We start from the raw sequence: 6,670 nt of genomic DNA, 5'->3' as shown, positions 1-6,670 counted from the left end.
GGCTCGGGCGCTCGCGGGTGCCAAATGCACGCTCTGGGCACGCCCAGAGCATGCCCGGGACATGCTCGACGAAATGCCAGGGCAGCCTAGAGGTCGCGGTTGAGGCAGGCAATAAACAGGTCTAGTCTAGGGTTAGAAATGGAGTCAAGGGACATGGTGGGTTGGTCAGGGGCTCAAGTTCACTAAGTAAACTTGAAGTCATGCCAAATCTGGCTGTGCACCCAGGGTGTTTGACAAAATGCCAAAGGCACCTAGGTAGTTCTTGGAGTGGCCAAATTCTCCAGACCAGTGTCACTATGGATGTAAGAGAGGGTGGTGAAGTTAGTTTGCAAAAAGGAGAAACTTGCTGGTGCAAGTTTTGCAAAACTACACTTATGGATAGCAAGTAAATGGCTTCATTACAAGGGCCAAAATTGTTCCAAAGATAGCGTGCTCCTGGACTTAGGGGTTTTGCAGGGTTGACTACAAGCATGAGGAAGCACAAAGCCACTAGAGCAAGAAATAGTAGGGTTGCAGTAGAAAACACAAGTCTGGTCCAGAATGAAAAGGAGGTTGGTTCACTCAATTTTTCCAAAGAACAACACTAGGTTTTTGCATAAAGTTGGATGGCATGATACTACTGACATCCCATAATTTTGGTGGAGGCTCTAGGGAAATATTTAATTGGGTTGTAGTGAAAAACTGTCCACTGGACCAGAGAAGAAAAATATGCGTAACACTCAAAATAAGCAATGAAATGATTTTATTATTACACAAAAGTGATCTAGGGGCATCACATGAAATCTCCAAATTTTGGTTGGAATATTAGTTAAAGTTATCAACTGGTTGCAGTACAAAAAGAGCTTCAAAATTTAAAACAAGCCATGTTAATGATTAAAGCTCAGGGTGAAATAATCTAATAAATAAATCTACTAATTAAGAAATTGTTTTAATGAGATGGCATAAAACTCCAATATATTTGGAGGGGTCCACTTGGGTAGATACTCATTAATAAAGAAAGAAAAGTTCTGAAATCAACAGAAATATACTTGCAGGCAAAATTTTAAACTCTTGGCAAAATTTTAACATCAAGAATTTTGTTAAATTTTTGGGGTGTTACAATTTAAGTGAAGTGCAAAGAGCATTATATAAATCAACCAAGGACTATCTCATACCAGCATGGTGCATAAAAGAGAAGTGAAAACTAAAAGCAAAAGACGCTCCAAGACTTGCACATATCTCATGAACGAAACTAATACGAAAACATACTGATACTTGTTGAAGAAAGAGGGGATGCCTTCCGGGGCATCCCCAAGCTTATACGTTTGAGTCTCCTTGAATATTTACTTGGATTGCCTCGGGCATCCCCAAGCTTGAGCTCTTGCCTCTCTTCCTTTTCCTCATATCAAGACATCCTCGATTAGACACTTCATCCACACAAAACTTCAACAGAAAACTCGGTAAGATCCGTTAGTATAATATAGAAAATCACTACTCTAAGTAATGTTGCAAACAAATTCATATTTTGTTTTTGCATTGTATCTACTGTAACATAACTTTTTCATGGCTTAATCCACTGATATAAATTGATAGATTCATCAAAACAAGCAAACTATGCATCAAAAACAGAATCTGTCAAAAACAGAACAGTCTGTAGCAATCTGAACATTCACCATACTTCTGGTACCCCAACAATTCTACCAAAATTAGGAAAAATAATAAATTTTACATCAAGACATTGCAAAAGGATTCAGAACCTTTTGATGTTCGAGTTAAAAATGTAAAATCGCGCACTACAGCCAAAGTTTTTGTCCTGCACCATACAAACCAACAAGCATTGTAAACATCCTAAAGGCAAACCTTGGCACATTATTTTTATAATAAAATGGAATTATACAAGGGGATAATTATTTTTGATGAAAAGTTTCTTTAATCAAGATTCACAAAGTTTCAGTGAGCATGAACAAAGTTCAAGGCTAGCTCCCACTTCAACAATGCTTGTCTTTCTCACTTTCACTTTCCTTTTTGAAAAGGTTTCGGTTCCCCTCTTTAATTTTTTTGTTTTTAACCTATATAAAAACGCTCAACAGAAATAAAGGACTCTCTAAAACTTCCAGGTTGTCTCCCTAGCAGCACTTTCTTTAAAGCCATTAAGCTAGGGATATAGTGCTCAAGTAATGAATCCACCCGGATCCCAAGGTATATCAAAGCCAATTTTAATTAACAAAGATTTGTAATTTAGTAGTGAGCACAAAGTAACATATATCATGTAATGACGAAGTCTAACCCTCTTCCTATGCATCGGCATGTCATAAAATAACAATTCATGCACACCAAGTAAAGGCGAATGAATAGTATAAGCAGTTTCTTGCAATTCTATCATGTTGGAAACATAAAGAGGCGGAGATGTAGTTCCTCTCTCATAATAATTGCAAGCAAGAGCAGCAAGCACATGCATATTATATCTATCAAAATTATCATGTGCAACGCTAAAAGGCAACCCATCAATATAATCCTTAATAAGCACAAACTTCTCCGATATAGTGAGTTTGGAGAATTCAAAAAGATAATAGGACTATCATGCGTGGGTGCAATAGCAACAATTTCATGTTTAACATAAGGAACTATAGCAAGTTCATCTCCATAAGCATAATTCATATTGGCATCTTGGCCACAAGCATAGCAAGCATCGTCAAAAAGGGATATTTCAAGAGAATCAACGGGATCATAGCAATCATCATAGCAATCATCCTTCGGTAAGCACGAAGGGCAATTAAACAATGTATGAGTTGAAGAGTTACTCTCATTAGAAGGTGGGCACGGGTGATCAATCTTCTCTTCCTCCTTTTGTTCTTCGCTCTCCTCATCATCTTTTTCATCCAATGAGCTCATAGTTTCATCAATTTCTTCTTCCATAGCTTCCTGAAAAATATTATTCTCTTCTTGGACAGTGGAGACTTTCTCAATAAATGCATTAATATTGTAATTGTATTCATAATTTTCATAGCAATATCTAAGTATAGCAAAATTTTCTGGTCTATAAACTGAATCATCAAAATCGTCAAACGCTTTAAACATGGATTCAATATCATAGCACCCATAAAAGCAACAAATTATTCTATTTGTTCCACATCATAGTATTCATAGATACCATTATCATAAGAAGCTAAGGTTTCATTATCATTAAATTTGCATGAAAAGGGAAGGTGTGGAGCCTTCATCCTAAAGCAGCAAGTATAATCATACATCAAGCATAGTTGCCTAGCATACCACTTCAACATTTGAATTTTATCCCATAATAGTTTCCCTTTTGTGTCAAGCGATAATCCCGAAAGTATTCACGTTAATCCAACATTACTCCCATAACATAATTGAATGGGGTATTCTAAGGATTATTAAAGTAATACATATTATCTTTCACATAACGATCATCGAGAGTTTTAGGAGGTTCCCCATCTCCATGAGCAGCAAGTACACCTAATTTTTTTGGTATTTCGTGTTCCATATCCATAACTAATGATAAAGAACAACTAAGAAGAACAAATAAAAATTACTTAGTGATAAAGCAAACAAGCACACACGAGAATATTCACCCCACGCTATGACTCCCCGGCAACGGCGCCAGAAAAAGGTCTTGATGACCCGCAAGTATACGGGATAGTTGTAGCCTATTTCGATAAGTAAGAGTGTCGAACCCAACGAGGAGCTAAAGGTAGAACAAATACTCTCTCAAGTCCTATCTGCCACTGATACGACTCTACGCACGCTTGACGTTCGCTTTACCTAGAACAAGTATGAAACTAGAAGTACTTTGTAGGTGTTGTTGGATATGTTTGCAAGATAATAAAGAGCACGTAAATAAAAATTAGGGGCTGTTAAGATAAATAAGAAATAAAGTAAATATAGCGAGTGTGGAAAAGTGGTGGTAGGAGTTGTGGAATTGTCCCTAAGCAATTGACTACGTTACTAGACCGGTAATCACTATTGCAATTCTATTAGAGGGAGAGGCATAAGCTAACATACTTTATCTTCTTGTATCATATGAACTTATGATTGGAACTCTAGCAAGCATCCACAAATACCAAAGATCATTAAGGTAAAACCCAACCATAGCATTAAAGTATCAATTCCCCTTAATCCCATACGCAAACAACCTACTTACTCGGGTATGTGCTTCTGTCACTCACGCCACCCACCATAAGCAAATCATGAACATATTGCAAACCCTATAGCAGGTATCCCTCTTGCTTGCACGATACAGAGGGCACCATACGACAGAACCAATAATAAAACATGCAACTCAAACCAATCATAGCAATTCATCAATCACCGATAGGACAACGAAAATCTACTCAGACATCATAGGATGGCAACACATCATTGGATAATAATATGAAGCATAAAGCACCATGTTCAAGTAGAGGGTACAGCAGGTTGCGGGAGAGTGGACCGCTGAATATAGAAGGGGGAAGGTGATGGAGATGTTGGTGAAGATGGCGGAGGTGTTGGTGAAGATCGCGGTGATGATGATGGCCCCCAGTAGCGCTCCGGCTCCACCGGAAGCAAGGGGGAGAGAGCCCCCCTTCTTCTTCTTATTCCTTGACCTCCTCCATAGATGGGGGAAGGGTTTCCCCTCTGGTCCTTGGCTCCCATGGCGTGGGAGGGGCGAGAGCCCCTCCGAGATTGGATCTATATCGCTGTTTATGCGTTTTCCAATTCTGCCCCTTCACCGTTTCTTTTATATCCGGAGATCCGTAACTCCGATTGGGGTGAATATTTCGCCCAGATTTTTCTCATAAAATTAGCTTTCTTGTGGAAAAAGAAGAGCATCAACCGCCTTACGGTTGGCCTAGGAGAGTGTCAGGCGCGCCTAGAGGGGGACGGCACGCACCCTATCTCCTGGCCACCTCGGGCACCGTTTTGCGTTGATTCTTCCTCCGGAAAATCCCAAATATTCCAAAATAATTCTCCGTCCATTTTTATCCCGTTTGGATTCTGTTTGATATTGGTTTTCTGCGAAACATAAAACATGCAACAAACAGGAACTGGCACTGGGCACTGGATCAATATGTTAGTCCCAAAAATAGTATAAAATGTTGTCAAAAGTATATGAAAGTAGAATAATATTGGCATGTAACAATCAAAAATTATAGATATGACGGAGATGTATCAGGGCTCTGCCGAGCCAGCTCGCTCGCTGCCTCAGCAGCCACCTGTAGCGAGCGACGTGGCGCATGGGGATCCTCCACCACCTCCGGCCCAGGGTGTCATCATCAAGCCAAGGCGTGTGGCGCGGCAGCACGACCCGGCTCGCCCTGCACCGGCCCGGGAGGACGCGAGATGCCAGGTGGTGCAGCGTCCCCAGGGAGAAGCGCGCTGATGTCCACTACACTACCTTCTTCTTGTAGATGTTGTTGAGCCTCCAAGTGTAGAGGTTTGTAGGACAGTAGCAAATTTCCATCAAGTGGATGACCTAAGGTTTATCAATTCATGGGAGGCGTAGGATGAAGATTGTCTCTCTCAAACAACCCTGCAACCAAATAACAAAGAGTCTCTTGTGTCCCCAACACACCCAATACAATGGTAAATTGTATAGGTGCACTACTTCGGTGAAGAGATGGTGATACAAGTGCAATTTGGATGGTAGATATAGGTTTTTGTAATCTGAAATTATAAAAACAGCAAGGTAATAAGTGTTAAAAGTGAGCGAAAACGGTATTGCAATGCTAGGAAACAAGGCCTAGGGTTCATACTTTCACTAGTGCAAGTTCTCTCAACAATGATAACATAATTATATCATATAACAATCCCTCAACATGCAACAAAGAGTCACTCCAAAGTCACTAATAGTGGAGAACTAACGAAGAGATTATTGTAGGGTATGAAACCACCTCAAAGTTATTCTTTGTGATCGATCTATTCAAGAGTCCGTAGCAAAATAACACGAAGCTATTCTTTCCGTTTGATCTATCCTAGAGTTCGTACTAGAATAACACCTTAAGACACACATCAACCAAAACCCTAGTGTCACCTAGATACTCCATTGTCACCTCAAATATCCGTGGGCATGATTATATGACATGCATCACAGAATCTCGGATTCATTTATTCAACCCCCACAAAGAACTTCATAGAGTGCCCAAAAGTTTCTACCGAAAAGTCAAGACGAAAATGTGTGTCAACACCTATGCATAGATTCCCAATGTCACGGAACCCGCAAGTTGATCACCAAAACATGCATCAAGTGAATCAATAGAATACCCCATTCTCACCACGGGTATCCCACGCAAAGACATACATCAAGTGTTCTCAAATCCTTAAAGACTCAATCTGATAAGATAACTTCAAAGGGAAAACTCAATCCATTACAAGAGAGTAGAGGGGGAGAAACATCATAAGATCCAACTATAATAGCAAAGCTCGCGATACATCAAGATCGTGCAAAATCAAGAACACCATAGAGAGATCAAACACATAGCTACTGGTACATACCCTCAGCCCTGAGGGTGAACTACTCCCTCCTCGTCATGGAGAGCGTCGGGATGATGAAGATGGCCACCGGTGATGGATCCCCCCTCTGGTAGGGTGCTAGAACTGGGTCCTGATTAGTTTTTGGTGGCTATAGAGGCTTGCGGTGGCGGAACTCCCGATCTAGGTTATGTCCTAGAGGTTTCTGTATTTATAGGAATTT

Source organism: Triticum aestivum, chromosome 3B (assembly GCF_018294505.1).
Source record: "Triticum aestivum cultivar Chinese Spring chromosome 3B, IWGSC CS RefSeq v2.1, whole genome shotgun sequence".
NCBI lineage: Eukaryota > Viridiplantae > Streptophyta > Magnoliopsida > Poales > Poaceae > Triticum > Triticum aestivum.
This window is presented reverse-complemented; position numbering follows the sequence as displayed.